We start from the raw sequence: 18,482 nt of genomic DNA on the forward strand, positions 1-18,482 counted from the left end.
CATGGCAATTTAACCTACTAAGGGGAAAGAGTTATGTTTTCTGAAATACATTGCTATATGAGTTCTTGGGAAATGGCAGCATAATAAGCACTATTTCGAGCAAAAATTTCTGGAATGGGATTTATTTATTGCATGGGAGGGGGGGAAGAAATAACTTTTTAGATACTATGGAAGAGTCCATATTAGTGTGTTGCAGCAAAAACATCAGTGCCTTGTAGCACTTTAAGTACTAATAAATGTATTATAATATGAGCCTAAGGCATCCAAACATGATCTAAATTTGTTAAACTTGTAAGATGCCACGAGAGTAATTATTATCTATAAAAATCTTGATATATGCCACTTTAGAGCGAACATACTTAAAATGGAGGCTCTTTTGAACCTAGACAATATTGTAAAACATGTAATTCTAATGTCTGGTGATGTCCGTCCAGGTTTGCAGATATATATGCCAGTGCATGTAGAAATGGAGGAGAAATTAGATTCAGTTCACATTTAAACTTACATAATTCACACTTTCCAAAACAACCATCTTCCAAAATCCACACTTTTCACAATTTTGCCGTACATTGGTCCAGCCAAGCAATGTGCACAAATATGCACATATTAGGGCAAAGTGTGCATATAAGTGCACATATTGGTGAGAATAATATATAAAATCATTGTATTAGGAGAAACTGCTTGCAAAATGTCTTTATCTGTCACAACTGCATGCAATAAGGTGTTTATTAGGATAAATTTGAACTAAAATGCTGAAGAATTTTCACATGGATTTTTTTAAAAATCAAACTTTTGCAAAATAAAAATAAAAATCTGGAGATCTGAATTTAAGATTGGAAAAAGGAGAAACAGAACAAAAAATTGACAGATCTGTCCATTCCTCGTGGTCAGGATCCAAAGAACCCTCTAAATGAATAAAAGGGAAGGGTTGCAAATCTTTGTACTGAATTGAATCATATTCCCCCAATTCACAGGACCAGATTTTTGCAATGGGCAGCCCCACTGTGCAGTTAAACTACTTATGTGATCCTTTGACCATCGTTCATTTATTCGTTTTTATCAAATTGCAGTTCATAACATGGAAACATTTTTAATATATACTTTAACACATACTTAGATCTCTAGAATACAGAGCACACTGTAGGCAATAGTATTTGCAAACCTAGCCTTGTTGCATCTTGAGAAGCAACAGTAATTTTGGCATTCTGATACCTGAACTGTGTTTCTCTTAACTGAGAAGAGTAAAACTGTACATTGGGACTGCAGCAGTAAACTTCACCAAGTTTTTGCGAGTTTAGGGCTTCTGTGTAATGACTATAGATGTTGCAAGAAGCCAACATGAACTCATGGCTAAATTGCGAAACTACAGTTATAATGCAGTCATGATGAGTAATGGATGAGAGTAATTTGATAGCAGTACACATTTTATAACCAGAGTTCTTCTGTAACTGTTTTAAACAGGGAAGTCTTACAGCATCCTATGAGACTATCCCTTACAGAGATTGCATGTATATTGGTTCAGTTTTGTGTATCACAATTTCTGACTGTCCAGTAAGTGTGGGGGTAGAGCCAGAATGACCCCCAAAGTATCTACGATCTGGCTGTTGGAGTATACAGCTTTGTGCTTTTTATTTTGGTAAGGCTTCACCAATTAATTAATTTAAAGGTTTTGTTTATGTGAACAGTCCATATTCTACCACCATCATATTTTGACAAGTGGAGGAAAATTACTCAGGTTGCTTCCTACGTAATCCTTTACAAATTAATAAAATGTATCTTTTTACATTTTTCTTTTTACATTATCTCTTGCCAGAATTTCTGTAGTAGTTTAAACATAGAATCTACAATGCTATGATACATTTGGAAATAAACTATACTTAATAAAAGTGCAAAATTCGCATGTTCCCTTAGTCATGGATGCTTCTTTCGCAATGGGATTTTCCAAGGAATGTAAGGTCACAATTTTCTCATCATTTGATTTTCATTTAACCTATTTATTGGTAATGGGACTTTTCTAAGATAAATAATGTGAAGAATAGAGCCAGAGAATGTCAGCCTAGGAATGTAATTTGAGCCTGCAGTCCTCAGCACACTAACCTGGAGGTAAATTACATTGAATTTATTGGGACTTACTTCTGAGTAAACATACTTAGGATTGTAGTGTTAATCATGCTTGCTTGGCAGTAAACAATTCTAAGATCAGAAGGCATGATCACCTACTTAATGGGTTGAATTTCAAGCAAATATATTTAAAATTGCAAGGCTAGAGAATTAAATGGTAATTCCCACAAGGCTCCAACCTGGAATTAAGTCTCATCGACTTCAGCGATAAAAACATAAGGTTAGCAGAATAAGGGTGCATGTGTCCTGAAGTCTGCAGCATAAAAAAAAATCCCATTTGTGCAAACAAGCAAACCCTTTCCAGCTGTAAGAGCTATTTGGCATCTTGACCATCCACTGCTATCAGTGCACATTGTGGGGGCCAAGAGACTCTGAAGGTCAGGCTAATTGAACTTTGCTGTGTGCTTGCATTTGTAGCTTGTTTCCCAACATAACGTTGCGAGTCATGCTGTCCCTTCTTATGCAATGTGGCCCTCCTTTCAGGCTTTGATATAATTTATTTCTTCTGGAGCTTGCAATGAAAACCAAAAGCAGGATGGGGCCTGCAAACACTTCCTTGGGAGTCTGGGCGAGGAAAGCTGAAAAACAGCAGGGGTTTGTTTGTTTGTTTGCTTACTTGCTTTCGCTAACAGAAGTTGTAAACCTTTTCTGGTGCAGAAGCAGTTTTTTCAGCACATCATTCTGTTGTTGATTTGGATCAGGACTTTCTGCTATGTTTGCCTGTGCCCCTACCAGTCAGCCTGTGAATAAACAGAGGCGGCCAGTTTACTCAGTGTTAGATACCATCGATATATCATTTTCATATAATTTTCTCTTAAACCATAGTATGCTGTAAATTTTATATCCCTATTCCACAATCGTTCCCATGCTGGATGATGGAAGTTTTGGTCTAACAACTTCTGGAAAGCCAAAGGTTACCCACCCCAACTCAAGTCATTCTTCAGTTCTCCACTACCACCAGAAATTAGGCATGTTTTTACTCAATAGATAATCTTTTTGGTTGTGGTTTACGTACGCAAACTTCCCTGAGAGTTTTACCTGGCATCTACGCTTACATATTTCTGGTTTCATGTGAGCATTAGATGCCTAGCTAAACAGAATATTTGGAAAATCAATAATGAGGGAGACAAATAGACCTCTACAGGGAGGGCATTCCCTTACAAATGGGGAACCATCACTGAAAAGGCTCCATTATGGGTCAGCAATGCCAACCAGGCAGACCCTAGTGATGGTGCCACCACAGCCAAGGCTTCACCTGCCAATCACAGGGTTGAACTGACACTCAGCTGCTGTCAGTCCTGGCCCCCTAAAGAGTGTGCCTGAATTACAGTGGTACCTCGGGTTAGGTAGAATTAGGTTACATTAGGAAGAACTTCCTGACAGTAAGAGCTGTTCGACAGTGGAACTTGCTGCCAAGGAGTGTGGTGGAGTCTCCTTCTTTGGAGGTCTTTAAGCAGAGGCTTGACAACCATATGTCAGGAGTGCTCTGATGGTGTTTCCTGCTTGGCAGGGGGTTGGACTCAATGGCCCTTGGGTTCTCTTCCAACTCTATGATTCTATGAAATGCTTCAGGTTACAGACGCTTCAGGTTACAGACTCCGCTAACCCAGAAATAGTACCTCGGGTTAAGAACTTTGCTTCAGGATGAGAACAGAAATCGCGTGGCAGTGCGGCGGCGGCAGTGGCAGACCCCATTAGCTAAAGTAGTACCTCAGGTTAAGAACAGTTTCAGGTTAAGAACGGACCTCCAGAACGAATTAAGTTCTTAACCTGAGGTACCACTGTATACAAATGTTATGTGCACCTATAATTTGGAACAGAGGTGCCAGGATGAACAACATAAGTTTTTCTTTTCTTTCCATACATGATAGTTGAACACAGTATTGTATAATAATAATAATAATAATAATAATAATAATAATAATAATAATTTATTTATTATTTATACCCCGCCCATCTGGCTGAGTTTCCCCAGCCACTCTGGGCGGCTCCCAATGAAGTGTTAAAAACAGTACAGCGTTAAATATTAAAAACTTCCCTGAACAGGGCTGCCTTAAGATGTCTTCTGAATGTCAGGTAGTTGTTTATCTCTTTGACATCTGATGGGAGGGCGTTCCACAGGGCGCCACTACCTGTCTGGTTCAGTTATTTTCTGGGTTTTCATCCCCATTGTACTTCTGTTAATTTTTTAAAATTTCTATATGCATTTATCACTTATCACTTTTACTGTATTTTCTATGTGTCCGTATCAGTGAAAATACTACTATTACTACTACTAATAATAGGACCTGGGACAGGAGCAACTGTGTGTCAGGTACCAATGACAGAATCTAATTTTTATTTCTTTTATCCCGCTGCTGTCTCTTATGATGTGTTTTTTTTATTGTAATGCTTTAAACATTGGGCGATATCCAATGCTCTCATTCTGCTAGCACCAGGGGTGTGTGCCCTAGGACAATGGAACTTCTCTCTCCTCTCCCCTTTAACTTTCTACATGATGTCAAAATCAGCTCTGGGGGGTTGGAGGACTCTCGAGAGGAGAGCATGCCAGCTGAAGGCAATTTATGAATTTGAATTAGCTGTGACTTTTTGTTGTTGTCTACAAGTCTCTATTAAATATAATAGGCACCAAAGCTGTCCATGCCACCATACATAGCTGCGATCCGGGAGAATCACCAATATGCCCATCTTCAGGGGACATGCAAGCTGAACCATAGCTGTCAACGTTTTCCTTTTTTTAAGGGAAATGCCCTTATTCCGAATAGGATTCCTCGCAAGAAAAGGGAAAAGTTGACAGCTATGAGCTGAACTGAGATGACAGTTTATCTAGAGTACAGTGGTACCTCAGGTTACAAACACTTTGGGTTACAGACTCCGCTAACCCAGAAGTAGCACTTCGGGTTAAGAACTTTACCTCAGGATGAGAACAGAAATCGCACTGCGGCGGCGCAGCAGCAGCAGGAGGCCCCATTAGCTAAAGTGGTACCTCAGGTTAAGAACGGTTTCAGTTTAAGAACAGACCTCCGGAACTAATTAAGTTTGTTACCAGAGGTACGACTGTACTGGAGCCCAGGAACTTTTAGGCTGCACTTCTATCCCCACCCACTGAGAGTAAGCGCATTGAACCGAATAGAACTTACTTTTGAGAAGCCAATAATAGGTACTGTAAACCAACATATGAACGTAGGAAGTTGCCTTATACAAAGTCAGAGGAGTACTGACTGCCAGCAACTCTCCAGAATTTCAGGTAGAAGTCCGTTCCAGCTCTATCCGGAATTTCTGCAAACTGAACCTGAGACCTTTTGCATGTAAAGTGTATGACGAAAAGGACATTTAAGGGACAAGAGATTGGAGAAAACCAGTGACTGATTCAAGTGACTAAAGCCCCACTTGCATTTAAAGCAGTAGCATACCACTTTAAGTCATAAGATCTTAGGGCGGTTCACAGAATAAAATACAGGATAAAAACAAGTAAACATGTAAAGCAAAACAGCAAAACAATAACCCCCCCTTCCCAGTCATGCCTTCCCCCCCAAGCATACTGGGAACTGTAGTTTGTTCCCATCGTACTGAGTGTTAGAAGGCCTCTTTGCCCTCCTCAGAGCTATGTTTCCCTGGTTGTTCAACTATTCTGGGAACTGTAGTTCTATGTGGGGAACTGGGTTCTCCTAACAGCTCCCAGCACCTTTAACAAACTATATTTCCCAGGATTCTTTAGGGCAGGCTTCCTCAACCTTGGCCCTCCAGATGTTTTGAGACTACGATTCCCATAATTCCCGACCACTGGTCCTGCTAGCTAGGGATCATGGTAGTTGTAGGCCAAAAAATATCTGGTGGGCCGAGGTTGAGGAAGCCTGCTTTAGGGGCTGGCTGGCCATGACTGTTTCAGGTGGTAGGCTACTGCTTTAAATGTATAGTGTCAATGGGACCTAAATGCATTTGCGCTGTTATGGTTCTTTCTTTTTCCTGAAAGAAGTTTTTGTCCCTAGCCGGGGCATGCCAGGCAGAAATACTACAGATAAAGCTCTCTCCTGGCTTGGCGAAGAAGAAATGGGGAAAGTGACGTATTGAATCAGCCTGCTCTTTGACTTTTGAAGGCACAGGGCTACTAACAGGGGCTGCGGGGAAACAACTACAGCTTGTAGCATATGGAACATCCATTTAAATTCTATGGCCTGGGTCTGTGCTGCAGGCATATCAAATAGCATAATTATTTGGGAGACAAATTGTTACGAAATGAAACTCTGCTTGACCTGTTGTCACAATTATCTCGGTGTGAAACTGGCAGTCTCCTGCCTCAGATGTTAGCAGCCCCACTGCGGGAGATGCCATTTATTATTTTGCAGGTGGTATCAGAATGTTTAGTCAATCAACGTGAGTATTCTAGATAATTTGTACTAATCCTTAATTCATGAGTGGATAAATATAAATGACTTTCTTTGCTGGGTCGGTGGGTGGGTGCAAAGTATTGCACATTTAAATTGCAAAAAGTAAAGACCGAAAACTAAGTATTTAAAAAATAAAGGCCTCCATATTTTAAAGCTTCAGTTTACTCTAACCAATTAAGGTAACTTAAATGAAATTTCACATGTTAATGCAATTGATTAGAGTGATCTTCGTTAAGTTAAAGCAACCCGGATAACAGGAAGTCATTAATAATAAAGCCAAATATTGCTGATGAATACAACTGCTCAATATTTAGTTTAATGCAGTTCATCCTTCAGCTTCTAACTTAAGCTATGTTATGAGTTGCCAAATGACCAGTCAAACTTGCCATGCTTCCCCTTATGCCCTTATCAGCAGCCTTTTGCACAGAAATCCATACGTGAAGCTTCATAGCATGGAGGCAACCATTTTCAGCTACTCAGGTCTGCACACTGAGTTACTGTGAAAGGCAACCTTTATAGAGAGGCCACTTAAAAAACTTTGCAATCCTACATAGATCCCACCTCAAAACAGTTCCTTGGCACTTTGGCTCATACATATATTTATGAGTTTGTGGGTGCTAGACACACATAATTCCCGGAATTAGTAAGTGTTATAACAAACAATGCTTGGGGAGTTAAACTGGAAGTCAGATTCCCATGTTCAGGAGATCACCTGAGAGATGGGCCATTAACAGAGAACAAAGGGAGATGTGCGATCAGCAAAGCAAAGACTATGTGCCATCTGGCAAATGGGTGGTTCCCTTCCCTGAGCTCTGAGATGTCTAGCAGAGTGGAGAATATAGGGTTGCCGTTGGGGGATGATGTGAAATGGAAGAATGTAGTTGCAGTCTGTAAAATGCAGCAAGCTGGAGGGAGGCCGGGCCATGGCTAGTGTCTTTTTCAATCCAAGGCTGCTGTGGCTATGGGAGAAACAAGAACCTCTTGGGGTGTTAAGCTCTCCACCCCCCACATGTCAATGTTGTATATATGTGTAAACAATCCATATATCATAAAGACACCACAGTTTGCTGTTCCTCATTTCCAAACAGAAACACAAACCCTGGGTAAGCGTGCCTGAAACTCCTGGAATCTCGCAGAGATTGGGGCAGTGTGTAAGAATACTGATAGCTTCAGCAATTTGATCTGTTGTATCGTCCTGTTCTTGTCCACCTCTGCTTCAATGCATCCTTGGGTGTGAAAGCCAGCAATGGTTTAAGGAACCTTCCGGACCACCTGTTTAGCAAACATTCATCCTGATTTGTTTGCAATAATATTAGGCAGCTATACTGTTGCTATTTTTGGATGGGATTCTGGCAAATTCAGGTGGTGCAATTATAGTTGATTGGGAGGTTTTGCACAACAAGACCACTTCCCCAATAGATCAGTGTTTGTGTGATAAGGAAAGGGACGGGGAAGTGCACTGTAAAGTGGGGTGTAACACTGGATTTGGTTCTTAGAAATCAGGATGAATGCTCAATAAACAAGTCATCTGGAAACACCCAGTGTTGGCTATTTATTGATCATTCATTCTCATTTGTTTCTGGGGATGTTAGACCTCCCAATCAACTACAACTGCACAACCTGAATTTGCCCTAAGAGAAAAACTCTGCAGAGCAAATTAAAATGTGAGGTTCTGTGAGTGGTTTATGAATGGCTCCACCAAGTCCTATAGAAAGTACTGGTTATATGTGGTCTCCTGATCAAAGATTTCATATTTTCAGGAATACACCCACACCCAAAAATTATATAATAACAAACAATACATACATAACCAATCTTGACAATGAACTTAATCCCGGTACTAACTGTTGATGAATGGGGTGGGAGAAATCTTGAAGAAACCAGAGGACACAAAATAGCACCAAAAGAGGTAATTTATACATTTTTAAGCTAAAGGCCAAAAAACATTTAGTTACAATACTGGTCCATAATAGACAATGAAGATCTGGGAGAAGGACTGCTCCCTGTTGTCACAAAACATAAAGAGAAATAACATTTCATGTGAGCAGAGCTACTGACATTTTGTCCCAGAAAGTGACAGAGATACCTGTGAGAGAGTAAGAGCTGGTCTGAAAGGATTAAGGTGTGAAGGGGTGTAGTCAGAGCGGAGAAGGAAACAGCAGAAGCTGGAAGGTTGATCATGATCAAGGTCTTTTGTGTTAAAACTAAATAAAACATTTGTTCTTAGCTCACAACAGTTTCCAGCTTTCTTCAGTAATACAAGGAACAACACAAAGCCAAGCTGCTAAAGTGTTTGTGCCCCAAACAAAATGCTTACAAGAGAGATACCACAACCAACAATCTCAGCTTTGGTTCTTTTTAAACACACACACACTCAAATTCTGTTCAATAATCACCAATTCAATGGTGTTTTATTTGACTTAGGCTATATCAGCTCCCAAAGAAACTTAATGCTTCCTGACCCCTTCCTTGAAATCAGTGTTATCCTTGCCTTCCCTAAAATACATAGTATTTTAGTAGCTTGGGCGATAGTAGCTTAGGCAGATTTTGCACTTTGGGAAGCAGACACAAAGGAAAGCCTTTAGAAGAAATGATGTGAAAGGTCTTAGAGAGGTTGCATACCAAATATTTTGGTTCAATATCCCAGACAGGAAAAAAATGGCTTTCTGGGAAATCTAAAACGGATCAGGAAATAATAATAATAATAATAATAATAATAATAGCCTGCCCATCTGACTGGGAAATAATGGGTGGTGAAAATATGACCCTCCGGATGTTGTCGGACTCCAGCTCCCATTAGTCCTAGCCAGCATGGTGAATGTTGTTGCTGTTTATTACATATATTAGGGGTTTAGGGTTCTTTGTATTCTTCAATAGTCTAAAAGTGCTGAACTTGCCTGTTTCAGCATTCTGTGCTTAAAAAAAAAAAGATTAGCATGCATATATATTACACCCTTCCAAATGAACTCAGGGTGGCAAACACATTGGCATTAAAACAATACAATCAAAAATAATTCAAGACATCTAAAAACAAGGAGATGCTCTCACCGTTGCTAATTTCACGGTTGCCATGCCTAGCATCTTTCAGCCATAAAATCCTGGGGTGAACAGGAGAGTTCTTAAATTTATCTTGAAAATTAATAGAGAGGGGGACAGACAACCTCGCAAGGAAAGGCATCCTACAAAAGGGGAAGCACCATCCAAAAGGCCATTGCCGGCTGACCTTATGACAGAGCAAGGGACCATAGTCTCAACATTGTTAAGTATTCCTTTGAATTAAATAATTAGCCATTGTGCCAATGGCCGTTCATGGGGATCTGCAAGTGCAGGTTGCGGTGGCTGGGGCTGATGATAGTTGTAGTCCAAAATAATTTGGAGGGCACCATGTTGGCAAAGGTTGACACAGGTTGGCAACATGACCCATAGAAGGCAGCAGAACGTCAAAACCCTCTTAAAAGGTTGGATAGATAGGGAATAGGTCCGTCAGCACACACTGTCTGTTATTTGTGGCTCAGCACACATGCTTGCGGAGCAAAGGGTGTTGAGGAAGGGTTAAGCCAGGTAAAGGTTGGTTGATCGCATTGATAAGAGTGACACAGAGAAGATGGCATCATCACAAAGAGAAAAACAGTTAACAAGGGGTTTAACGCATGCAGCTCTAATTTTTATGATCTCAGTCCTTGTGTGAATAATACATGTGGAAGGCAGTGGGAACTGTGTAATGACCACAGCATGTTAGTACAGTGCATGTCAGGGGTCAGCAAACTTTTTCAGCAGGGGGTCGGTCCACTGTCCCTCAAATGTTGTGGAGGTCTGGACTATATTTTAGGAGGGGGGGGTGAACAAATTCCTATGCCCCACAAATAACCCAGAGATACATTTTGAATAAAAGGGCACATTCTACTCATGTAAAAACATGCTGATTTCCGGACCGTCCACTGGGTGGATTTAGAAGGTGATTGGGCGGGTCCGGCCCCCGGGCCTTAGTTTGCCTACCCATGCTTTATATATAGGTCCCAATATTTGCATGAAGTTGGCTGGTTGAAGAACCCTGAGCTATGGAGAGCACCTGCCAGCCTGTGTCGACAATGCTGTATAAAAGAACTCTGCAGAAAGCAGCTTCCTGTGATTGGTCAGCAGTCTCATTAGCCTCCTTAATTTGAATCTTCCCACATCATGCTGAGGTGTTGTATGTGCACGCATATTTATTTTGGCATTGCCAGCTCTAAGCACCCAACAATCATGAGTCAGAGTGCCTTGCAATTGTCCCAGTCTTGAAATAGCACACTGGAGTGAAAGAAGCCTGATAATGTTTCTCCAGAATCCCGTCCGTTTCTCCATTCCCACTTCTTCTTGTAGGCCTTACACAAAAGATACGTTCTAGAAATCAGGGTGCCATGAACAAACAGCTGGTTTTGTGCAGCTTTTTTTGTAGGTGGAACTGAAGCCAGCAATGTTGGGCATTCCACATGGCTTTGAAGAGTAGTCACTGAGAGCAACAGCCCAATAAATGTCAGCCACTGGACATGTTAAGGTTCCCATTTATTTACATATTCACTTATATTCCAGCTTCTTCCCTGATGGGACCCAATAAGGAGCTTGCCCCAAAATACCTGTGCACACCTAACACCACTAATCAATAGGGTCAATTGTACTATGGGAAAGCAGTGCGATCCCTTGAGAAATCAATGTAGAACAAGTGCTAAGCAATTAGAATTAAAAGCAGAAAAGCTGCATTTTCCTGCCCTGAAAGCTTACAAACTAACTTATGTTCTGTGTTACCTTGGTTATTTTCCGTAAGTTATTGTCAAAAGAGTAGATTTTTTACTTATGTGTGTTGGCTTGGAGAACGATTAAATGCTATAGGGAATATGTACGTATCAACATTTTAATAGGTATTTATTAAATTTACTCTCTACTTGAGAATCTTCTCCTGTGAAAGTGTAAGTGTAAACTGGGAGATGGGGGCTTTTTCCAGACTCGGAGCTGCATTCCCTCCAGGGGGGAGAGCCACTGAGCCAGAAAGCAAAAGTGGATGGAGCAACTGATGGGATTCTTGCCTTTGTAAAGTGGGCTACATTCTCATTATACTTTCAAAGCACATTCAAAACACATTCTCTCCCTCAGAGAATTCTGGGTACTATGGTTTACCCTTCACAGAGTTACAGTTCCTAGCAACTCTTAACAGCGCCCAGAATTATCTGAGGAAGAAAATGTACTTCTATTGTGCTTTAAAAGTATTCTGTACACAGCTACACAGAAGTCAGAGGTTTCACACACACATCTTTTCATCTTCTGTGCAGGCAAGCAGGAGGCATTATCATGGATAAAGGACAAATTCATGGGATGCACGGCCTGAGGAGAACTGGTGTTTCTTGGATCAGGGGCACAGCCTAGGGCAGAGATAGCTAATGTGGTGCGCTTCAGATGTGTTGACTCCCATTCCCATCAGCCCCTACCAGAATAGCCATTAGTCAGGAATCATGGGAGTTGTAGTCCACAACATCTGAAGGACGCCACATTGGCTACCCTGGCCTAGGGAGATGGGAGAGAGGCAAGGGCTTTCCCACAATGAGCCAATTGAAAGGAAAGATGGCGGTCTAATGGACCACCAATCTCAAGTCTGTCCTCAGCCAGCTCCCATCTGCCTTTCTTCTTACTTACAGTCAGGGAGGGGGGATGCTGCCTCTAAGCTTCCTCTTCCTTACTTCAAGTGTTGCCTTTGTACAACTCTGCAGGACGGTGGGAAACAAGAATTGGTTGGCTCTGCCTGCCATTAGCTCTGAATCCACTTACTGTTGGGTCTCATCCACACCATACATTTCAAGCATTATTATGCCACATTAACAATCCTGCCTCCCCTGGAAATTCCCAGAATTCTGGGAACTGCAGTTTGTTAAAGGTATGGACCTTACGGAGTTACACTTCCCAGCACCTTAACAAACTACGGCTCCCGTGCCTCTTAAAGTGGTATGAATGCTTTACATGTGTGCTATGGGTATAGTTTTGGTCTCACTACTTTCTTCTCCACGAGTTGTAATGTACATGAGCCACTACTGAAAGACAGTACAGTGGTACCTTGGTTTGCAACCATTTTGGATTACAACCACGTCAAACCCTGAAGTGTGTGTCCCTTTTTTTGGATTACAACCCATTTTGTTTTGGATTAGAACCATTTTTTGGGGAGGCCCCACTGGCGAAAGTGCACCTTGGGTTACAACCTGTTTTGGTTTACAACCGGACCTCTGGAACTGATTATGGTTGTAAACCAAAGTATCACTGTATACAGATATGAACTCTCTCTCTCATACACGCATACAAGCAGCCTCATAATTCAGATTTTTATATCCTCATCAAGGATATGTAAATAAGGTAAGCCCTGTCCCAATTTAGCTCTGTGTTGACTGCCGTTTTAAGCCAGCATTTCCTATGATTTGCTGGGTTAAAGGTTGCTATTAGAAGCACTAAATCAACATTACCAGATTGAAGGACAGGAGACAGATTGAGTGTTCTTTCTAGGGGAGTGCAGCAAGACTGTTCAAAGACTTTGGGGAATTAGTGGCATTTTGATATAAAGATCATGCTTTAAGTAGAGGGGGGTGACCAATTGGCAACCTATGGACTGAAACTTTGTGGGGGGGGGGGAGGGGACAACCACCTTTACTGTTCCTACCACTCAATGTGGGGCAATATTTTTGCCTAACTAGATTTCCTTGGAGATATAAAATAGCTTTCACAATTCTGAGCAGGAAATTTCACACTTCATTGTCCACCTGTATGGCGCTGGTGAAATCTTTGGTATCGATTGGTTCAGCTGATGGACCAGCATCAGTAGCAGATGCTGTGGTGGGCCTGAGGTTCCCCATCCTTGCCCTAAAGTACCCTGCACCCAGTGGCATAGAGTGGGGGTAGGGTCACAGGGGCAGTTGCCCCAGGCACAAAACTGTTAGGGGCACAAAATTTCAACACCTGGTGCTGCCTCAATACAGCTGTGCTCTTCTGTCACTGGGCACTGTTGAAAATGGCTTCTCCATGTTCACCAGGAAGTGACCTCTTCAGACCATGGAACGACTGAGATCTCCTGGGTGACGCTGTTAGGCAGTTGAATGTGCATGCCTACTCCCATTACCCTCCCTCCCACCCCCCTCTCCGCATGCCCTGCACGCTGGCAACCCACGCTATGCCACTGCAGGTAAGACATTTGGGGCTTTGAAGTGGACGGTAAATACATGTACTCCATAACTGGGAAGTCTTTACTGTTAGCAGGTGCCAACTAAATTACGAATCCTGATTATCCATAAGAATTTTGGCTCATGTGAGTCACAATGAGCATCCAGCTCTCCAATCACCACCTGAAGAACAGGGTAATCTTTAAGGTCACCCATCCCTGATGCACCAGGGTTACGCTGGTTTTCTTTCTTTTGTAGCCCGACCCTGATGGTCAGCTATTTTAAATCAGCATAATCAAGCAGCCTTTACAATGATGTGCCCGTTCACATTTGTGATTTTCTCTGCCAAGAAAGAGACCCGTAAGGAAAACAACAACCTCTAGCCTTTTCCAGTAGTGATCTGCTCATTCTGAGCCACTGGCCGCATTGCTACAGCTCTCCGTCTCAAGAGACGTCACACACTGTGTGAAGTTACACACCGACAATTCCCCCCTCCTCCCCCAAGTATGTGAAACTTTTGAAGGCGGGTAGACTGAAATACATGAATCACTGTTGCAAAATGTAATATATGACTCAGCGGTTACTTTTTTCCAGAATGGTTTGTCTCTATTCCTGACTTGTCTGTGTTCTTTTTTTGTGTTCATTACATGACGACTAGATTTAAAAAGGGAGTTTGTGGTTTCCTCACTAACTGTGAAAGGTAGCTACCAGGTTGTTGTTGTTTTTAGCAAGCCACCTTATATCAGATGTTACTGGGGTGGATTACAAGCCATAAAATGACAATGCAACATAAGCCATAAACACACACACACCAAAACTCAGGGTCATCCCTATTATTAGGCAAAATGAGGCGACCACCTCAGGCGGCAGAAACCCAGGGGGCAGCAGCTCTCTGGCCATTTCCCTCCTTCATCAGAGCTGTGTGTACTACATGGCATGTCCTTGCCCCTCCCGGCAACTAGCCTGATCCCTCAGTGCTGTAGAAGACAATATCCCATCACTGGTCTTAGATTAAGATTGAACTGCCGTTCCAGTTGGCTTCTGTATATTGCATGAGGAGAGGGCGCCATATTCTCCTTTGCTTCAGGCAGCTGATCTAGCATTCAGCTATAAAAATCAATATAAGCAGCTCAAATGCAAGTGCAGTTAACGCCTCCCCTGCACCCCTCCCCCCCACCTCAAATGCTGAGTGAACAGCTGGGTCTTAACTTGGTGCTGGCATATGACCAATCACAGCACTAGCCAGACATTCCACAGCCAGGGAGCCACAGTGAAGAAGGCCCTCTTCTTCATCTCCACATGCACAGTACAAATCCAGTTCATTCATTCATACACACATTGATTTAGTAGCAATTCATTATTTTCTAGATCAGAACTCAGAGCAAACTGTTCTAAAATGACTGCATAGACCTTGGGAAATACTTGAGATGTAGAATTAGAGCAAGGAAAATATTGGCACTGCCAAGAGCAAAATGAAGCTTTCCGTCACATGTGGTGGCTCTGCAACAGAGTATCTAAACAACGGAAGACGGTAGCTAAAACTATTAATGAAATGTTTGAAATAAGTGTTTACATTTAGATCCACCATTGCTGCGCTTTCTACTCAGTTATGTAGAAGTGATAATACCAGTGAAGTTACAAGAACCAGTTTTGTGTTGAAACATAGCTGCCAAGGTTGATCTTTGTTACTGACTTAAAATGCATGGTTATATAAAATTGTAAGTGGCTATCCGTTTGATTAACATGTCTATTGCTAGTGTCGGAACACTGTGAACAGTGTTTGTATAAGTGTCATAGGTACCTGTTTGTTGACTATTGACTATGACATCACCAGTGATTGGTGACACAGTTCCTACTCTCTCCCTGCGTAAATGGTTTGGGTTCATAAATATTTTATTGTGCAAAGCTTAAAACAATATTTACGCTGCAGTCTTAATCCCCTGGGTAGTGGTGGTGGTTAGGATATCAAGTAATTTCTTCTGGGCTGAGCTCTATTAGCAAAGAGGTGTAGTGGGAGGGATGACCAGCTGGAATAGAAACTGGCTCTGTAAAGTGGCAAATCAGAAACATTATCCCCACCCTTACAACAATGCTCCAACGTCTACTGCCACCTGTTCTTGTTGTTAGCTCAGTGGTAGAGCATCTGCCTTGCATGCAGAAGGTCTCAAATTCAATCCCCAGCATCTCCAAGCTTGCAGCCTCAAACTTACTTGGAGAGAAGGCCAAAGGAAATCAATGTGATTTAGGGCTCATCCAGACTTCCTTTTGTGCAGCATTTCTTGGCACAATTCCGTACTTTAAAGCACTGTGTCTGAGTGCTTTTTTTGTCTTGGACCTTTCCCTGCAAAAACCCACTCTTTAATGCCGAATCAGAACAAATGACAATTTGGGTTTTCTGTGGATTGCTGTTTGTTCTGATTGATAATTAAAGAGTGGGTTTTCAAGGGGAAAACTCTGGGGCAAATTTTTTTTTAAAAAAAGGTACACCGACACAGCCCTTTAAAGCATGGACCTCTGCCTCGAAAGCACAGAGCAAAAGTTAAATGTGGGTGAGCCCTTTGTTCCAAGGGGAATTTTTTTTTGGATCAATAGATAATCCTACACAAAAATGTTTCACTGAGCTGAGAAGAGAACACAAATACCTGTATATAAAACTAGTGCTTTTTTTCCAGGTGTAAGTAAGGCTATGCAATACCGGCACCTTCTTCTCTAGAAGAAAGGCACTGTATAAAACAATAAATGGAAATAAATAAACCACCATGCCTCTTTATCTGCCCCTCAGGACTTCCTTCCAGGCTACACCACCTTAGCCACAGTCTCCTCTCCTCTGAGCTCAGCCCTCACAAACCTTACTTTGCACCCTCTTTGAGAGCTTGTGCCTGGCTGTAAGATGCCCTTAAACACTGATAATGCCTCTTGCTTGTCTGGATGGAGGAGAGAGGGGGTGTGTGGAAGCTAGCCTGGTGTACAAACTTGCATTTGTTGCTCCATCTGCTTTACCTCTAGCCCTGCCATGCAACACTCCCCTCCGCCACCACCTCCTGAAGGTTGTCCAAAAGGGAACTTAAACCTTGTTCTGAAAAAAAAAAGTTTCCCATTTCTGATCTACAATATAGACCTAGAAAGATGAACTAAGCAGCAAATCCAAGTTCTGTGTTAAGAAATGATGGCAAATTTGCATACAATTGCCTGGTCTTACCTGCAGTGTTATGCCTGTAGGTTAAGGATATTTACAGTTATGGAGAAGAATTTCTTCTAAAGCCTGAAAGCATCACTTGCTGTGATAGCAACTTGTGACCTATCTTTTCCAACACTGTCACTTAAACAGAGGGCTCCTTCACTCATTCCAGTTTCCAACACGATGTGTACTTGCAGTGCAACAGCATAGCAGACACATATTCGTGTACACCAGATTTTTTTTAAAAAGTATGCCTTTCCTCGCCAACACAATTATCACCTAAAAAGCCCACATTAGCATCCCATAGGGAAATATAATTTGTACGTCTGTATGTCTGAGCATCTGCCTTCCTTACTGAGCCTCACATGAGCTGTCTACTTCTGCGGATCTGCTGGTTTATAGCCCAGTCCTAAAGGTCCTCTTCCCAGTGATATAAATGCAGACTTATGCCAATGCATCCAAAACAGCAATCTTTTCTATTAGTGAGGGGTTGGGGAGAACTGATTGCTCTTTCCCCTGCCATGAAAACCCAGTTCTTAAGTGGTTAGAATAGTCATACAATGAGACCATTTAATCTGCCCCAAAATATACCACAAATATAATTCAAGGAAGGGGGGAAATCATTAGTGTAGAACTATCAAGCCCTGCTACTTCATGAGCTCGCGGACTGCGATCGGCAGCACAGCCAGAAAGGTGCAAGGGCCTCTGTTTTGCACTCCAGCAGCAAAGCATTGCAGAGGCAAGCCATTCGTCTCACAGCTGAGCGATTTGTTCTTGCCACAATAGTCAGTTCACACATGCATGAACAGCACTTGATCTTCCTCCATTTTAGTACGAAACCATTGACAACTTTCAACTGAGGTTTCTGGACTTGGTTGAAAAGTATCGCACTGGAGTCAGTATGAAATTTCTTTCTTTGGTGCCTGATCTGTGATGGCTCTTTCACACGTATAAGTTATTGCTTCGTGGGCTCCTCCAGACAAATTGTCTATTGAGCATTCATCCATATTTGTTTGTGGGACAGTTATACAACAATGAGCAGACATCCTGATTTGCTTGCAGGGTGCTTACATATCAACCCGTTAATTTGTTCATCTTAATTCTTTTCTGTGCAATTCCCCTCACTGCCCTAACTTCAAGAAGTCTGATTTACAACAACAACAACACAGGTTTGTTGCACTAGGGCACCAGAACATTTTAATCCATTTTAACAAACCTAAATTTCCAGTACGTGCTTGAATCCTCTCACATAACAGTGACAGCTGGAAGCACCCCATTGCACCCATCAAGCAATGAACATCCATGCATGACTGGGGCCTTTGTCCTGATCGACTGTATAACCTGTGCCTCAACTGGCTAGCATGGGGGAGGAGAAGCTGCCAACCTCCTCCAGACACGGCTGATCTACTCACAAGTGACAAAAATCAATGCACAAAGTCAACTGATTTCATGCATCTTTTAACATGGCCATGGCCTTTAGTTAGCGTCCGCTTATATCCAACTGCTTCTATTTTATTTAAAATAAATAAATGTGTCCTTTAGTTTGCATTAACTTAAAATCTGTTTGCTTTTTTTATTTAGAGCCCCTCTCTCTTTCAAGGTTATCACACTCCACATCCTCAGGCT

At 41.9% G+C, this 18,482-nt stretch overlaps 1 long non-coding RNA gene across 1 annotated transcript in view; it reads right to left on the bottom strand.

The window, feature by feature from the left end:
- Positions 1–527: 527 nt before the first annotated feature.
- Positions 528–18,482, bottom strand: part of LOC310684685 — a 26,419-nt gene continuing 8,464 nt past the window's right edge. Inside the window, exons 2-3 of the long non-coding RNA XR_014514785.1 lie at positions 2,738–2,861; positions 528–904 (exon numbers count right to left, since the gene is read on the bottom strand). This is a non-coding gene — a long non-coding RNA (uncharacterized lncRNA). The remainder of the gene's footprint in view (positions 905–2,737; positions 2,862–18,482) is intronic.

Source organism: Podarcis tiliguerta (genome assembly GCF_965153285.1).
Source record: "Podarcis tiliguerta genome assembly, chromosome: 1".
Lineage (NCBI taxonomy): Eukaryota > Metazoa > Chordata > Lepidosauria > Squamata > Lacertidae > Podarcis > Podarcis tiliguerta.